Source organism: Clarias gariepinus, chromosome 12, assembly GCF_024256425.1.
Source record: "Clarias gariepinus isolate MV-2021 ecotype Netherlands chromosome 12, CGAR_prim_01v2, whole genome shotgun sequence".
NCBI lineage: Eukaryota > Metazoa > Chordata > Actinopteri > Siluriformes > Clariidae > Clarias > Clarias gariepinus.
In genome coordinates, this window is record NC_071111.1 from 2361568 (window position 1) to 2377025 (window position 15458).

The following is a 15458-nucleotide window of genomic DNA, read 5'->3' on the forward strand; positions in this document are numbered from 1 at the left end:
AAATAGATCAGGTTTAGTCTGAATATTGATATTATTGTTTATCGTGATCTAATAAAAAAGCATGCAAAAAAAATTACAGTAAATGTATCGAGTGTATGTTCTTGTCAATGATGTATACTTTTGCATTTAATAAAAAATATTATACAAATATAATGTACTCAGAAATTATTTTTGTATTTATTATTTATTTATTTTGGAAAATGTGTAATATAAGGTGCAAATTAGTTGCAAATAATAATTCTATTAATAACTAAACATTTGCTTCATAACGTTTGCTTAATATTTTGTGAAAAAAATAGTAAGGGACACAGTCATATAAAATTAAATAACAGATTTGAATACTTATTTACAAATGATTGGGTCAAACAAATGTCACCTAAATACTAATATAAAGTGTTGGGGTCAAACAAAGTTCAGGGTGTATCCAGTAAGTTTAACTGTCACTCAAAGCTACCTCCAAGGGAACCGCCACCCCTCCCCATCCATCCCCACACTTTTACACTAAATGAGGCGCAGAGAAGGGAATCCTCAAAACCTGATTTGACAAGCTCAAGAGAATGGCCACAAGAAAAAGAAGTGACATTTGGACACATTTTCGGGCAACTTCAGCCACAGAGGGAAAGTGTAATTATTGCAAGAAGACTTTTTCCACCAAAGGAGGAAGTACTTCTAATTTGAGGAGACACCTGAAATCCATTCACCCAACTGTGCTGTTAGCACAAGTAAGAACAGAGAGTGGCCCTTTTGCAGCTGGAAAGGTTTCCAGCAGCATTGCTTCAGCCAGACCCTCAACTGACTCATCGACCACATCCACACCTGCCAATTTACCAGCAGCACCCACCACCATCTAAGAATCGTTTCGGGCACGAAGACCACATCTTCAAACCTCAATGGGCAGTTTCATAACAAGGCCGATGGACCCATTAAGACAGAGCAAACTTGATGAGGCCTTGGTCAAAATAATTGCTAGTGACTTTCAACCATTTTCAGTTGTTGAGGATAAGGGCTTTGAAGAATTTTCAAATCTCCTGGACCCATCATACATTCTACCAAGTAGAAAAACATTTTCAAAAACCATACTGCCTAGGTTGTATGACAAGCTAAGGGCAGAAATAAAGGATAAAATCAAGGGTGCCTCTGCTGTATGTCTCACAACAGACTGCTGGACTTCTGTGAATGCCACAAGTTATATGGCTGTGACTTGTCATTTTATAGAGGATTTTCAGATGACATTCTATCTTTTAGACTGCTTTGTTTTGACAGAAAGACACACTGCCTCTCACCTGGCAAGAGAGGAGACAGAGAGAGATAGAGAAAGACATGAACAGAGAATGCAAAGGTGAGCGTGGGAGCGTTTGCACCTTTAAGAACAGATGAAAGAGGAGACAGGAAGATGGCAGCAGGGAAGATTTACTACGTTATATTAGATCTATGAGCAGGAGAGTAGAAATAACTCCTTTTTATTTAAAATAATTATTACAAGTTATAAGAAATTATATTAAATATAATTGTTTTTCTTTATAGGTTTGTGACTGCCTCCAAAGTCATTTGGATGACAAGAGGTCTTCAGAAGATTGTTGTCAGGTTTCAGAGAAATCCATCCTGTCTAGAACCTGTTAACAAATTAGTGGACACCCTCATGGCTGAAATGAACAGAAGGTTTGGCAAAGTTGAATTTATTGAGAAACTTGCTGATGCTACTTGCTTGGACCCAAGGTTCAAAAAGCAAGCCTTTGTCAACCAACAGGCTGCAGATGAGACAGTAAAGAGGATCACTACAGCTGCAGCACATGTTAACCCAACTCAGGGTGAGGAGGAGACTGCTCCAGATTGTGCTGCAATTGTCACTGCAACAGCCATGTTTTGGGAGGACTTTGACGAAAGGGTAGCAAGCATGAGGCCAATTTCTGCCACCACGTCCCATACTGCAGATACAATGATGGAGATGCGGGCCTATCTTGCAGAGCCACTTTTACCAAGTGGTGCTCGCTGCAGAGCCAAATGGGAGGAGCTGGAGCTCCAGCTCCCCCTCGCTGGAGCTCCAGCTCCCCCTCGCTGGAGCTCCAGCTCCGCCTCACTAGATCTAGTGGGCGGGGCTTGAGACGGTAAGAACACTGTACTTCAAAGATAAACTTTACATTGAAACATCTTACATTTATCGCTGTCTCGACATGACTATGGTTGCTATGTTTTCACACCCTTGAACAGAAACGTTAATCTTTTTTTTTTTTCGCGTAACTAATGCTAGCATTCTCCCCATCTCCCATGCTACATTTTAGCATGTGTAGTGTTTATATATAATCATAGTTTTTTTTATTATTATTATTTTAGATTAACCTGTACAGATGCATCAGACAATACTTTTGCGGACAGGATCCCCTGCTGTCTATCCAGAGATGCACAGTGTGCTGCCAAAAATACCACTGTACCTACTGTAAACCTGTTTACAACCATTTGCATGAGCTCCGGAATCATGTAGCTAATCACATGCGAAATGCATTTCAAGAAGAAGGTATGTGTGTTGTGAATAATTTTAATCGTAGTACTGTGCGTGTGAGAAACACATCATGCTTGTTGAACCTTTAAGTTTTTGCATTGTCATTTCTTCTTAGCATTTAAATCTTAAATATATTGTTCATTTAATATGTTCTCCTGTTGTGAAACTTTTGGGAATTTCGAATTTCACATACTTATGTTTTTTAGTTTTTTTTAACTGAAATGTGTAGCGCATTATGATATGTATGGTGGATCTGTTTGAGCTCATATTTTTATGTTTCAGCCAGTTATGGTTTTCAGTATTATCTAATTATAATTTAATCATGGTAAAACACAAACCCCTGGCTCTAACATAAAGCTCCAACATTTTTATTGCAATATGGTAAAATACATCTTTGTTTACATGTGACTGCCTGTAATTCCTTTAGAAAACTGGCAAGTCACATTTACCTGGCCACTGGAACATGTCTGTACTGGCAGATTTTAAGGTACAGCTTTTTAACTTCTTTGCTTGTGAACTTTTCATATCTGTAGTTGAGTGTTAAGAAAGAATGCAGTGCACAGATGTCACAAATAACCCGCTATGGGTGAACTGAGTTCAAAGTGCACTTTCTTAACAAAACTATAAACAGAGACAAAACAAAAACATTTACCAGACATGACAGCTATATAATGTATTTATTGAATATGGTCTAACTGTAAATTGTCTAAAATTTACAGGGTGCCCCTCTTCAGCTTGGAGGAATTGATTGTGGGGTATTCATGTTGATGGTCAGTGGTTTTATAATTGCTATGCAGCTGTGTTTGTGTGCTAAACACCACATTGGTTAATAAAGTTTTGTTTTTTAGTATGCACTCCATGTTTTCTTTTATTAGTCTGACATGCCTATAATCAGGAAGTGGTGGTGCTATCAGCTAATTTGGACATTTCCTCTGACAAGGTATGGTACTGATAATCATACTTTTGATTTAAACATCCATACTGTGGATTTCCAGTGTGCAGACAATATCTAAACAATGCATGCCTAAAACCATGCCTAATGTTTGTCACTTGGCACAGTCAAGTCTAACAACTAGTCACCCAGGAACAACTACCAAATCCAGATGACATGATGGAAGTCACTCCAGCTGAGTCAGATAGCTTGGAGATCACCCCATCCACAGGAATCTATGTATGTAGACACAATGTTTATGTATTGCTTGAATCGTTTATGCATTTACCTTTTCTGTTTTATATAGGTGTTTATAAGCAGAACTTCACTAATTACATTATTATTGGAATCCTTATATTGTACACAGGACTCAGCGGCGATGAAAAACATTTTGCTGGCCTGTAAGTGGGTGGAGGAGAACCAACACCAATTTGCTGGGAAGATTGAACTGCCAAAGATCCTGAAGATGAAGGAGGAAGATGCATTGTTGGCTGTCACAGTGCGAGACTTGTTCCTAAACACCATGTTTTATGAAGGTGAAAGGGATGAAGAAGAAATTTAGGCTCCCTTTCTTTTTACTTTTCAGAGAGTAGAGGACATGGACATTTTCTTGCAGGAAATACACAACCCTCACTTGTGAATATACTAGTGGGGTACTATAATGTAAATATTGATTTTTGTTTTGTAAAATTTCTTTAATATTTTGTGTGAAAAATTTGTGTTGTATTTTTTAAATATATTAGTTTATTTTAATATATTGTTATACCATTAAAATCTTGTGTGAAAAGAAGTGTTGTGTTCTTGAAATATATTCATAATTTTATGACTTCTTAATTATGACATTTTATCTAAATTTAAGATTTATTTTGTGTTTAGATGCACATTTTCCTGTTTAAGGTTAACAGAAACAAATAAATCCAGCAAAAAAACTTGTAGGACAGTGGAGTATGTGACCATTAAATGAAGTTGCATGGCTGGTTTTAGGCTACTGGACTGGTCACTTATTTCCATTTAAAATAATAATAATGAAACATAAAAAATAGCATAATGTGTAGCCTATCACATGAAGGTGGAGTCTGTCGAAAATTATAGTCAAAATTCAATCTAAATAAACTTCATTATTTTTTATTATTATTATTTATTACATTATTAATCAGATGCTTTAGAATAGTTGATGAATTAAAGAGGGGTGCACAGAGAGTTAGCAAACAGTTTTATCCATAGCGCCTTATGTGAGGAAACTATTCATCCTTATAAATAGTAAATAAGACAAGCTTACATAAATACAACGTTTAAAAAGGTATTAGAAACACACACACACACATATATATATATATATATATATATATATATATATATATATATATAGCGTGAGTAATGTTCTTATCAAGTATTTGCGTAAAACTACACTATTTGTGGGCAATAAAGCATTATTAAAATAAAGTATTTACGTAATGCCGGTAGTCACAAAAATGGTACTGGCCATGCTGAAATTAATAAATTATAATCATGAAAAATATTAGAGAAAGATAAGCATTTACTTCCATTATGTTTGAACTTGCACTGACATTAACATCCACTTGGTAGCGCATGATACCGTCTCAAGCCCCGCCCACTAGATCTAGCGAGGGGGAGCTAGAGCTCCAGCGAGGGAGAGCTGGAGCTCCAGCTCCTCCCATTTGGCTCTGCAGCGAGCACCCTCTCACTTTTACCCCGCACATCAGACCCTCTGGCATGGTGAAGGAAGAGTTCCCCTGTTTACAAAAGCCTCTTTGAAGTAATGAAGGCTGGACTTCTGTGCCATCTGAGAGAGTTTTTTCTAAGACAGAGCAGATTATCTCTGACAGAAGAAACAGACTGAGCCCATCCAAAGTCCAGGAGCTTGTTTTTCTCAATGCAAACTTGCTCTGAACCAGGTCACAGTGTGTCTGTGTGTTTTGTGTGTTATTTTTTTTTAAACAATATTGATGTTAGGCTTTATATTGTAATATATTGATAACTATATGTTACTGTTGCGGCTCATACTGTAGTGTATAGGGTGAAAACTTTCACTTGTTTATTTAAATTTTCCAATTTATTTTTATTTTTTATTTAAATTATTTAATTTTACAAAAAAACTAAAAGCAACAGTATAATACTTTTTTTTAATGTTTATTTTATTTACTTAAATATAACTGCATAGCGTCTATGGGAGTCACAAAAGAACGAACGACTCGGGGACTCATTAGCAGAACCGTTCGTTCAATACTGTTTCCTGTATACTGCACTGCATAGCGTCTATGGGAGTCACGTGACAAAAGAACGAACGACTCAGGACCGGAAAGACTTAAAGGTAATTACTCTATTCTGTTTCCTGTATATATTATATTATATTATACTATATAACATATGGAGGCTTTGCGATGCTTTGCGCATGGCCGCCAAATAGAAAATGAACGAATCACTCTCCGGGACGACTCGTTCATCTGAGTCATGTTAAAGATTTGTTCAAAAAGAACGAATCGTTCATGAACGACCCATCACTATTGAAAACACAGAGTTTACACACAGTTTCAGTGAGTTTTTCTGCACGTTTGGAAGATGGCGCGCGCTACAGAATGTTCTGGACAGTGGGCGGAGTTTACCTTTACCTCAGAAGAAGACTGTGTGACTCTGACGCATTTTGAAGAGAGAACAGATCCAGCAGAGGACATTCAAACAAACTGTTATGACAATGTGTAAGTTATTAAGTCTTATATAACTCTTATTCTGATTATATTAAACTAATATTAGTAAATATTTTCCTCACTTCAGCTAGCTCTTGTCAGCTTATGTGACACATTGGCTTTCAATTCAATTTACATAGTTTAGGTAAATCATGCTAACATGCTGCCTTATGTAGCTTAGCACAAACATGATATTTCCCGGTGGCTTAGCGAGTCGAGTCTAGTCTAATGCTTTATAGAGTTTAAAGATGTTTGTAAATGTTTTAATGTATTTCACTTTGTTTTGGATAGCTTTAGATTATGGTTGCTAATATACAGTATACTCAGCAAAAAAAAGAAATGTCCTTTGACTTTCAACTGTTTTTACTTTCAGTAAGCTTAATGTGTAAATATTTGTATGAACACTAAAAGAGTCAACACCATAAGACATAAACTAAAAATGTTTCCCAATGTGTCCCTGAATGAAGGGAGGCTCAAAATCAAAAGTACCACTCAGTATCTGGTGTGGCCACCAGCTGCTTGAAGTACTGCAGTGCATCTCCTTCTCATGGACTGCCTATTGCGGACAGTCTGAGCACTGATGGAGGGATTGTGTGTTCCTGGTGTGACTCGGGCAGTTGTTGTGGCCATCCTGTACCTGTCACGCAGGTGTGATATTCGGATGTACCGATCCTGTGCAGGTGTTGTTACACGTGGTCTTCCACTGCGAGGATGATGAGCCGTCCTTCCTGTCTCCCTGTAGCGCCGTCTTAGGCGTCTCACGGTGCGGACATGGCGATTTATCGCCCTAGCCACATCAGCGGTCCTCATGCCTCCCTGCAGCATGCCTAATGCACGTTCACGCAGATGAGCAGGGATCCTGGGCATCTTTCTTTGGGTGTTTTTCACAGTCGGTAGACAAGTCTCTTTAGTGTCCTGCGTTTTTAGAACCGTGACCACCTTAAATGCCTACTTTCTGTAAGCTGTTAAGGTCTTAACGACCATTCCACAGGTTCATGTTAATTAATTGATTATGGTTAATTGAACATGCATGGAAAACATTGTTTAAACCCTTTACAATGAAGATCTGTAAAGTTATTTGGATTTTTACAACATTATTGTTGAAATACACAGTCCTGAAAAAGGGACGTTTATCAATTTGAATTATGGCTGCAGTGTGTAGTATTATCTTTCCCCTAAGAATGTCAGTTGTATCACCATCATTGATGCTGTCATGTGACCTACAAAAGAGAGGTGTATATTTTAAATGCTGAAGTTTAGATGAATTTTTTGGCCTCTCTGTATATATTGTGCATCCATACCTATTAATTGCACATCCATTTACTCTGAACTGTATAGGCTAACATTTTTTTTATTTATTTGTTTTTAGGAATGTAGCTGCCGTTCAGGTTTGAGCGCAATTGTGATTGATACTGTCATCAATTATCTTTAATTAATTAATGTCATTAATTTTATTGCACATTATCACACCTGTGCTATCCCGGCCCCAAGGCAACAGATCTGGTTCCCGGATTACTGAGCCGACTCTTTGTCTCCCTCTAGTGTGTCTGTGTGTGTATATGTTTCACGATGTCACTAAATTAATATCACCTGTGTCTACCCCGTGTTTCCTCCTATTTAAGCCGAGGTGGAAAGAGTAATACAATTTTATACTCAAGTACGAGTACTGTTACTTCAGTGAAATTTTACTGAAGTACAAGTAAAGTTACCATTATGAAAATCTACTCAAGTAAAAGTAAAAAGTAGCTCATTAAAAATGTACTCAGAGTAAAAGTTACTGAGTTACTTTTTTTAACAGCGAGGTGGGGTGGGGGATTCTAGTGTAGTTAAAAAAGGACAAGAGAATATAAATCTCAAACTAGTTGTTTATATTTGAAGGAACACCTTTACATAAAAAAGCCGTTGCCTTTCTTGTGCTTGAAATCAAAGTGGTCGCTTAAATATGGTGTGACGTTCTGCGCCGGATAGCCGAGAGAAAATTATAGAGGATCATAATAGTTTGATGGTATTTCACTTTCAGCTGGTTCTGCATTACTGGCATCTGTTTTGTCCGTCTCCATCGTTTTTGTGAGTTTGTTCTCCATCAATCAATCAGTGCAGTCGTCTCCGGAGCGCATTTTTTTTCCTTCCCCGTTGCTTTATAAAAAAATTTTTTCATTCATTTATTTTTTTACTCAGTAACGAATATACAGTGGTGTGAAAAACTATTTGCCCCCTTCCTGATTTCTTATTCTTTTGCATGTTTGTCACACTTAAATGTTTCTGCTCATCAAAAACCGTTAACTATTAGTCAAAGATAACATAATTGAACACAAAATGCAGTTTTTAAATGAAGGTTTACGTTATTAAGGGAGAAAAAAAACTTTAAATCTACATGGCCCTGTGTGAAAAAGTGATTGCCCCCCTTGTTAAAAAATAACTTAACTGTGGTTTATCACACTTGAGTTCAATTTCTGTAGTCACCCCCAGGCCTGATTACTGCCACACCTGTTTCAATCAAGAAATCACTTAAATAGGAGCTACCTGACACAGAGAAGTAGACCAAAAGCACCTCAAAAGCTAGACATCATGCCAAGATCCAAAGAAATTCAGAAACAAATGAGAACAAAAGTAATTGAGATCTATCAGTCTGGTAAAGGTTATAAAGCCATTTCTAAAGCTTTGGGACTCCAGCAAACCACAGTGAGAACCATTATCCACAAATGGCAAAAACATGGAACAGTGGTGAACCTTCCCAGGAGTGGCCGGCTAACCAAAATTACCCCAAGAGCCCAGAGACAACTCATCCGAGAGGCCACAAAAGACCCCAGGACAACATCTAAAGAACTGCAGGCCTCACTTGCCTCAATTAAGGTCAGTGTTCACGACTCCACCATAAGAAAGAGACTGGGCAAAAACGGCCTGCATGGCAGATTTCCAAGGCGCAAACCACTTTTAGGTGGGAAGAACATTAAGGCTTGTCGCAATTTTGCTAAAAAACATCTCAATGATTGCCAAGACTTTTGGGAAAATACCTTGTGGACCGACGAGACAAAAGTTGAACTTTTTGGAAGGTGCGTGTCCCGTTACATCTGGCGTAAAAGTAACACAGCATTTCAGGAAAAGAACATCATACCAACAGTAAAATATGGTGGTGGTAGTGTGATGATCTGGGGTTGTTTTGCTGCTTCAGGACCTGGAAGGCTTGCTGTGATAGATGGAACCATAAATTCTACTGTCTACCAAAAAATTCTGAAGAAGAATGTCTGGCCATCTGTTCATCAACTCAAGCTGAAGCGATCATGGGTGCTGCAGCAGGACAATGACCCAAAACACACCAGCAAATCCACCTCTGAATGGCTGAAGAAAAACAAAATGAAGACTTTGGAGTGGCCTAGTCAAAGTCCTGACCTGAATCCTCTTGAGATGTTGTGGCATGACCTTAAAAAGGCGGTTCATGCTAGAAAACCCTCAAATAAAGCTGAATTACAACAATTCTGCAAAAATTAGTGGGCAAAAATTCCTTCAGAGCGCTGTAAAAGACTCGTTGCAAGTTATCGCAAATGCTTGATTGCATTTATTGCTGCTAAGGGTGGCCCAACCAGTTATTAGGTTCAGGGGGCAATTACTTTTTCACACAGGGCCATGTAGGTTTGGATTTTTTTTCTCCCTAAATAATAAAAACCATCATTTAAAAACTGCATTTTTGTGTTTACTTGTGTTATCTTTGACTAATAGGTAAATGTGTTTGATGATCAGAAACATTTTGTGTGACAAACATGCAAAAGAATAAGAAATTAGGAAGGGGGCAAATAGTTTTTCACACCACTGTAATTTCAAATGTAGCGAAGTACAATACTTTATACAAAACGTACTCAAGTAAAATGAAAATGACAGATTTTTAAAAACTATTTTAAAAAGAAGTACACAAAAAACTATTCAATTACAGTAACACGAGTAAATGTAATTCGTTACTTTCCACCTCTGTATTTAAGTCAGCTGAACCCGTAGCCCCCTGTCTGTCCACCGTCGTCTTACATAGTGTTGTTTGTTTGTGGCATGTTCGACTTCCTGTTCGATATTTCTCCAGGACTGAGCTGTATCTACAGAGCCGAGATGTTCTCGGTTATCAGGACCATAGTTAAGGTCAACTGTTTATTTGTTTTCTTTTTGGCTCCAGACACACACACCAGCTAAAGGCTCACTGTGTTAACATTTACTGTATATGGTTGAAATGACAATAAAAGCCTACTTAATTTGACTTGACCGACAGAACAGCTTTCTCCAGAGTCCTCACAAAGTACGGTGGATCAGCATTAGCTTAACATTAGTGTGACACCCATGAATGTGTGGTAACATTATGTGATGTAATGGTAAAAAATCATGTAAATGTGTGTATTGCTGTAGGAGAGCCTTATTCACTTAATGTATTGTGTGTTTGCTCTGGGGATTGTATCCTTATTTCACCACAAGGGGGCATCGCCTTCAGAATGATGGAATGATGGAAGCGAGGGAAGGAGACGTGACACGTTTCCCCTCTTATCATTTCTCTGTTCTTTACAGGTTAGTATCTGGTAAAAAGTTCACCCAGTGAGGTGAAAAGCTTGTGGCTATGATGGAGATGTAAGTGGGATGTTGTTTTGATGCCGGTCGACAGGTTTAATTTGTTATTCAATTTAATTTAATTCAATTCAATTTTATTTGTATAGCACTTTTAACAATTGTCATTGCCGCAAAGCAGCTTTACACAATCAAAAGAATTATTTAAGTTTGTATGAAATGTGAATATGTATGAATCAAAATGATCAGATAGTCCCTGGTGAACAAGCTGAGGGCGACAGTGGCAAGGAAAAACTTCCTAAGATGGTAATAGGACGAAACCTTGAGAGGAACCAGACTCAAAAGGGAACCCATCCTCATCCTATCAAACAGATAGCAGAAATACTTTGTGTTAGGTGGCAGGCAGTTCAGCTATAATAGTTGATAGTAGGAACTTGTAGGAAGTTCCAGTCCTGAACTATCAAACTGTCAAGTCCCCAGAGAAACAGTTGCCAACACCAGTCGAGGCCAGAACCATCTTCTAGGTAGAGAGAATCATCCCCAGACACAAGACGCATCCCAAAGAGACACACGGGGCATCCATGTGACGAGATCTCCAACCAGAAGCGGGGCACCAGGATGGGTCAGACAGGTCTGGAGGGCAGAGGGAGTCTGGATCGCTGGCAGCTCAGGAACAACATGTGTAGCTCGACAGAGAGAGAAAGAGTGAAAGGGGAAGAGAGGGAAGAGAAAGAGGGGGAGAGAGCGAGCACAAGAGGAGAAATGGCAGTTAGGTATGGTCACAGTCACACAATGTATAATGTGAATGTATATTAACGGTAGAGTGCAAGCAGAGACTCTGGCAGGACTAACTATAACAGCATAAATAAAAGAAAGAGCCAGAAAGAAACACAGACGTAAGGGCTTCCTGGGATGTAAAGCAAACAATCACCTCACCGTCAGCAAACCTGAGTGATCAATAAGAGTGAGGAAGACAGCATCTAAACATACCAGTTCACTGTAATACTCTACGTCAATGAGTCCCCCAGATCTGCTCCTTTACCTAAGGAAAATATATTTATAAAAATGCTTGGCTAAATAAATAGGTTTTCAGCCTTGACTTAAACACTGAGACTATGTTCGAGTCCTGAACACTATTTGGAAGACTATTCCATAATTTTATGGCTTTGTAAGAAAAAGCTCGCTCCTAGCTGTGGTTTTCATAATAAGCGGTACTGACAAGCAGCCTGCATCCTTTGATCAAAGTAGGCATGGCGGATCATAAGACACTAGCATTTCACTCAGATACTGCGGTGCGAGACCATTTAATGCTTCATATGTCAAGAGTATTATTTTAAAATCAATGCAAAATTTCACAGGGAGCCAATGCAATGAAGATAAGATAGGGGTGATGTGCTTATATATTCTGGTTCTAGTGAGGACTGTCGCTGCTGCATTCTGGACTAGCTGAGGCTTGTTTATGCACCCAGCTGAACAACCAGACAGTGAGGCATTACAATAGTCCAACCTAGAGGTGATAAAAGCATGAACTATTTTTTCTGCATCGTTTAGCGACAGTATAACTCTTATCTTGGCAATATTTCTGAGATGAAAGAATGCTATCCTGGTAATATTATATACATGAGCTTCAAATGAAGGGCTGGAATCTATAATCACACCGAGGTCTTTTACTGTTAGACTTGATGGAACAGAAAGGCCATCTAAAGTTACGGTGAAATTTAAAATTTTACTCCTAGCTGTATGCTGTTCTATGACTAGAACTTCTGCCTTATCCGGATTAAGCAGAAGGAAGTTAATGAGCATCCAATTTCTTATGACCTGCACACATTGCTCATCTTTAGAAAGCTGTTTTTTTCTTATCAGGTTTTGCTGAGACATATAACTGTGTGTCGTCAGCATAACAATAAAAACTAATACCATGCTTACGGATTATGTTGCCCAGAGGAAGCATGTAAAGGGAAAAAAGCAGTAGGCCTAAAACTGAACCCTGTGGAACGCCAAACTCCACTAGAGAACATGCAGAATAATCACCATTTAAGTCTACAGTGGAACCTCGGATTACGAGTATAATTCGTTCCGGAAGTGGGCTCGTATTCCACAACGCTCGTAAACCAAATTTAATTTTCCCATAAGAAATAATGGAAACTTAAATTATTCGTTTTACAGCTCAAAAAAATAAATACATAAAAATAATTAATACAAAATATTAAGTAAAAATAAAACAAATTAACCTGCACGTTACCTTTCAAAAAAATAAAAAATAAATCCCGGCAGATAAGCGTTTCCCTTTGTGCATGCAGGCGCTGTGTATGTGTGTAAGGCTAGAGTAAGTGGAGACTCTTGCTTTCAGCCCCTCCTGTCTCTCTTTCCTCATCTTACACATTAAAACTTTCTTCTCTCGTTTAAACACACTCACACACAGATTAACGGAAAGACTGTTGTTTTGGTCTAAATTATTAAAGCTTCTCCGCTTTATTTTTATGTTGCTCGCGACAGCGTAACAGCTCGTTAATCCATGCTGGTGTAATGACGAGATGGACAAACTCGTCGATGCCTCTGTTCTTTTATTTTCTGCATTGTCAGGTTATATTACAAACTTTCGGGTGGATCCTGCACTTAAATCCAACAAAAAAAACTACTGAAGAACAAAACTCAGGCTCTATATCCTACAGTAACTTAAATCTCACATTCGTGTTTACACACACCGGACTGCATTACCCACAATGCATCTCCCGCACTGGACTACACTTCCGTAAACAGGGGTCATAAATCAACGTCTCCCTCCCGCTACAGTTTTATCTAAAAAGCAATAAACATTGCTAATGACACTCGTGTGAGCGCAAACTAACAGAATCACTGCTGTATAGTTAAACAAACAAACAAATGAGCCAGCACCTTACCTCTGAAAAGATTTGCGGCAGAGTTTCTTCAGAGAGCAGAGTGTGTGTCTCTTGCCTTCATTTCTGTGCGCGTGTGTGTTTGTGAATGGGGGTTTCACACACACACACACACAGCCGGCACAGTGTCTAATTACGCTCGCGCGCACGCACACACACACACACACACACACACACTGCGATGAGGAAGAAAATAGATTTTTAACCTCTGTATTAAGAATTTCTTTTGCATTACTCGCGCGCACACGTGTGTGAAGCAGTATAAATCAGTACACGCGCTGTACATACGCGCTTCCTAACACATAATAAAATATGTTTCACACACACGTAGTGACAGTGTTATAGTAAACAGTACACGCGTGCACAGATGTTGATTATACCAGTAAGAGACAAGCACTAAGTCCCAGCAGGGGAGATGAATACCCGCAGCGCAAGAGAGAGAAAAACCGTTGGCTCAGTTGTGATGACGCGACGCTCGGTGTCAAAACAAGAAGCGCATGCGTTATTCATGATACTCGGAGCTTGTAAACCACGACAACGCTCGTTTTTTAAGTCAAAATTTATTAAAAATCTTTGCTCGTCTCCTGGAACACTCGTAAACCGCGTTACTCGTAATCCGAGGTTCCACTGTACATACTGATAACAATCGGTCAGATATGATCTGAGCAAGGAGAGGGCTGTACCCTTAAATTCCTACTACCTTTTCTAATCTGTGAAGAAGAATACTATGATCAATGGTGTCAAAAGCTGCACTGAGGTCGTGTAATACAAGCATAGTTACACAACCCTGATCAGAGGCCAATAGGAGGTCATTTACTGCTTAAATGAGTGCTGTCTCTGTACTGTGATGAGGCCTAAATCCTGACTGATACAGTTCATGTATGCCATTTCTATGTAGATATGAGCATAGCTGCTCCGCTACTATCTTTTCCAGATTCTTAGAGATAAAGGGGAGGTTTGATATTAGCCTGTAACTGGACAGCTGACAGGGTTAAGAAAATGTGTTGGTATAGGATCTAGTATACAGGTTAATGAATTTGCAGAAGAGATTCATTCTCTTCTAGGGGAGTAAAGTATTCTAAGTTCTGATCTGACATGGCTAGATTAACATCTGCATCAATTACATTGTTCGGTTTCAAAGCCTCAATTTTATGCCTAATATTTACAATTTTATTATTAAAAAAGTTCATGAAGTCCTCACTATTGCATGATGTTGTTGTGGAGATTTCTGCAGTGGTCTTATTCCTGGTTAATTTGGCTACGGTATTAAATAAAAATCTAGGATTTTTTTTGTTATTTTCTATAAGAGTGGAGAGATACGTTGATCTAGCTACACTAAGAGCTTTTCTATAGTTCAGGATGCTCTCCTTCTATGCTATTTGAAATACTAACAATTAATTTGACGCCATTTACGTTCTAATTTCTGAGTGGTCTGTTTAAAAGTGTGTGTGTGGTCGTTATACCAGGGAGCGAGTTTCTTATCTCTAACCCAAAGCCAAATGAAGCTACATTATCTAACGTATAACGAAATGTCGACTCTAAATATTCAGTCACCTGATCTAGTTCTATGGGGTCAGACGGTGACCCAATCAAAGTTTGTAACTCTGGGAGATTACTGATAAAGCTCTGTGTTAGTTGATGTGAATGTACGTTTAGTACGGTAGCGTGGCGCTGTGCGTACATTATCACTATGACACACTTTAATTGAGACAAGATAGTGATCTGATATAACTTCAGACAGTGGAATTGTAAATACATTTTTTATACTTAATCCGAAGAATATTATTAAATCTAAAGTGGACCTGCTTTATGAGTGGGTCCTACTACACACTGATTTACTTTTACTGAGTCCAGTATGGACATAAATGCTGTTCTCAGAGGGTCTTCTG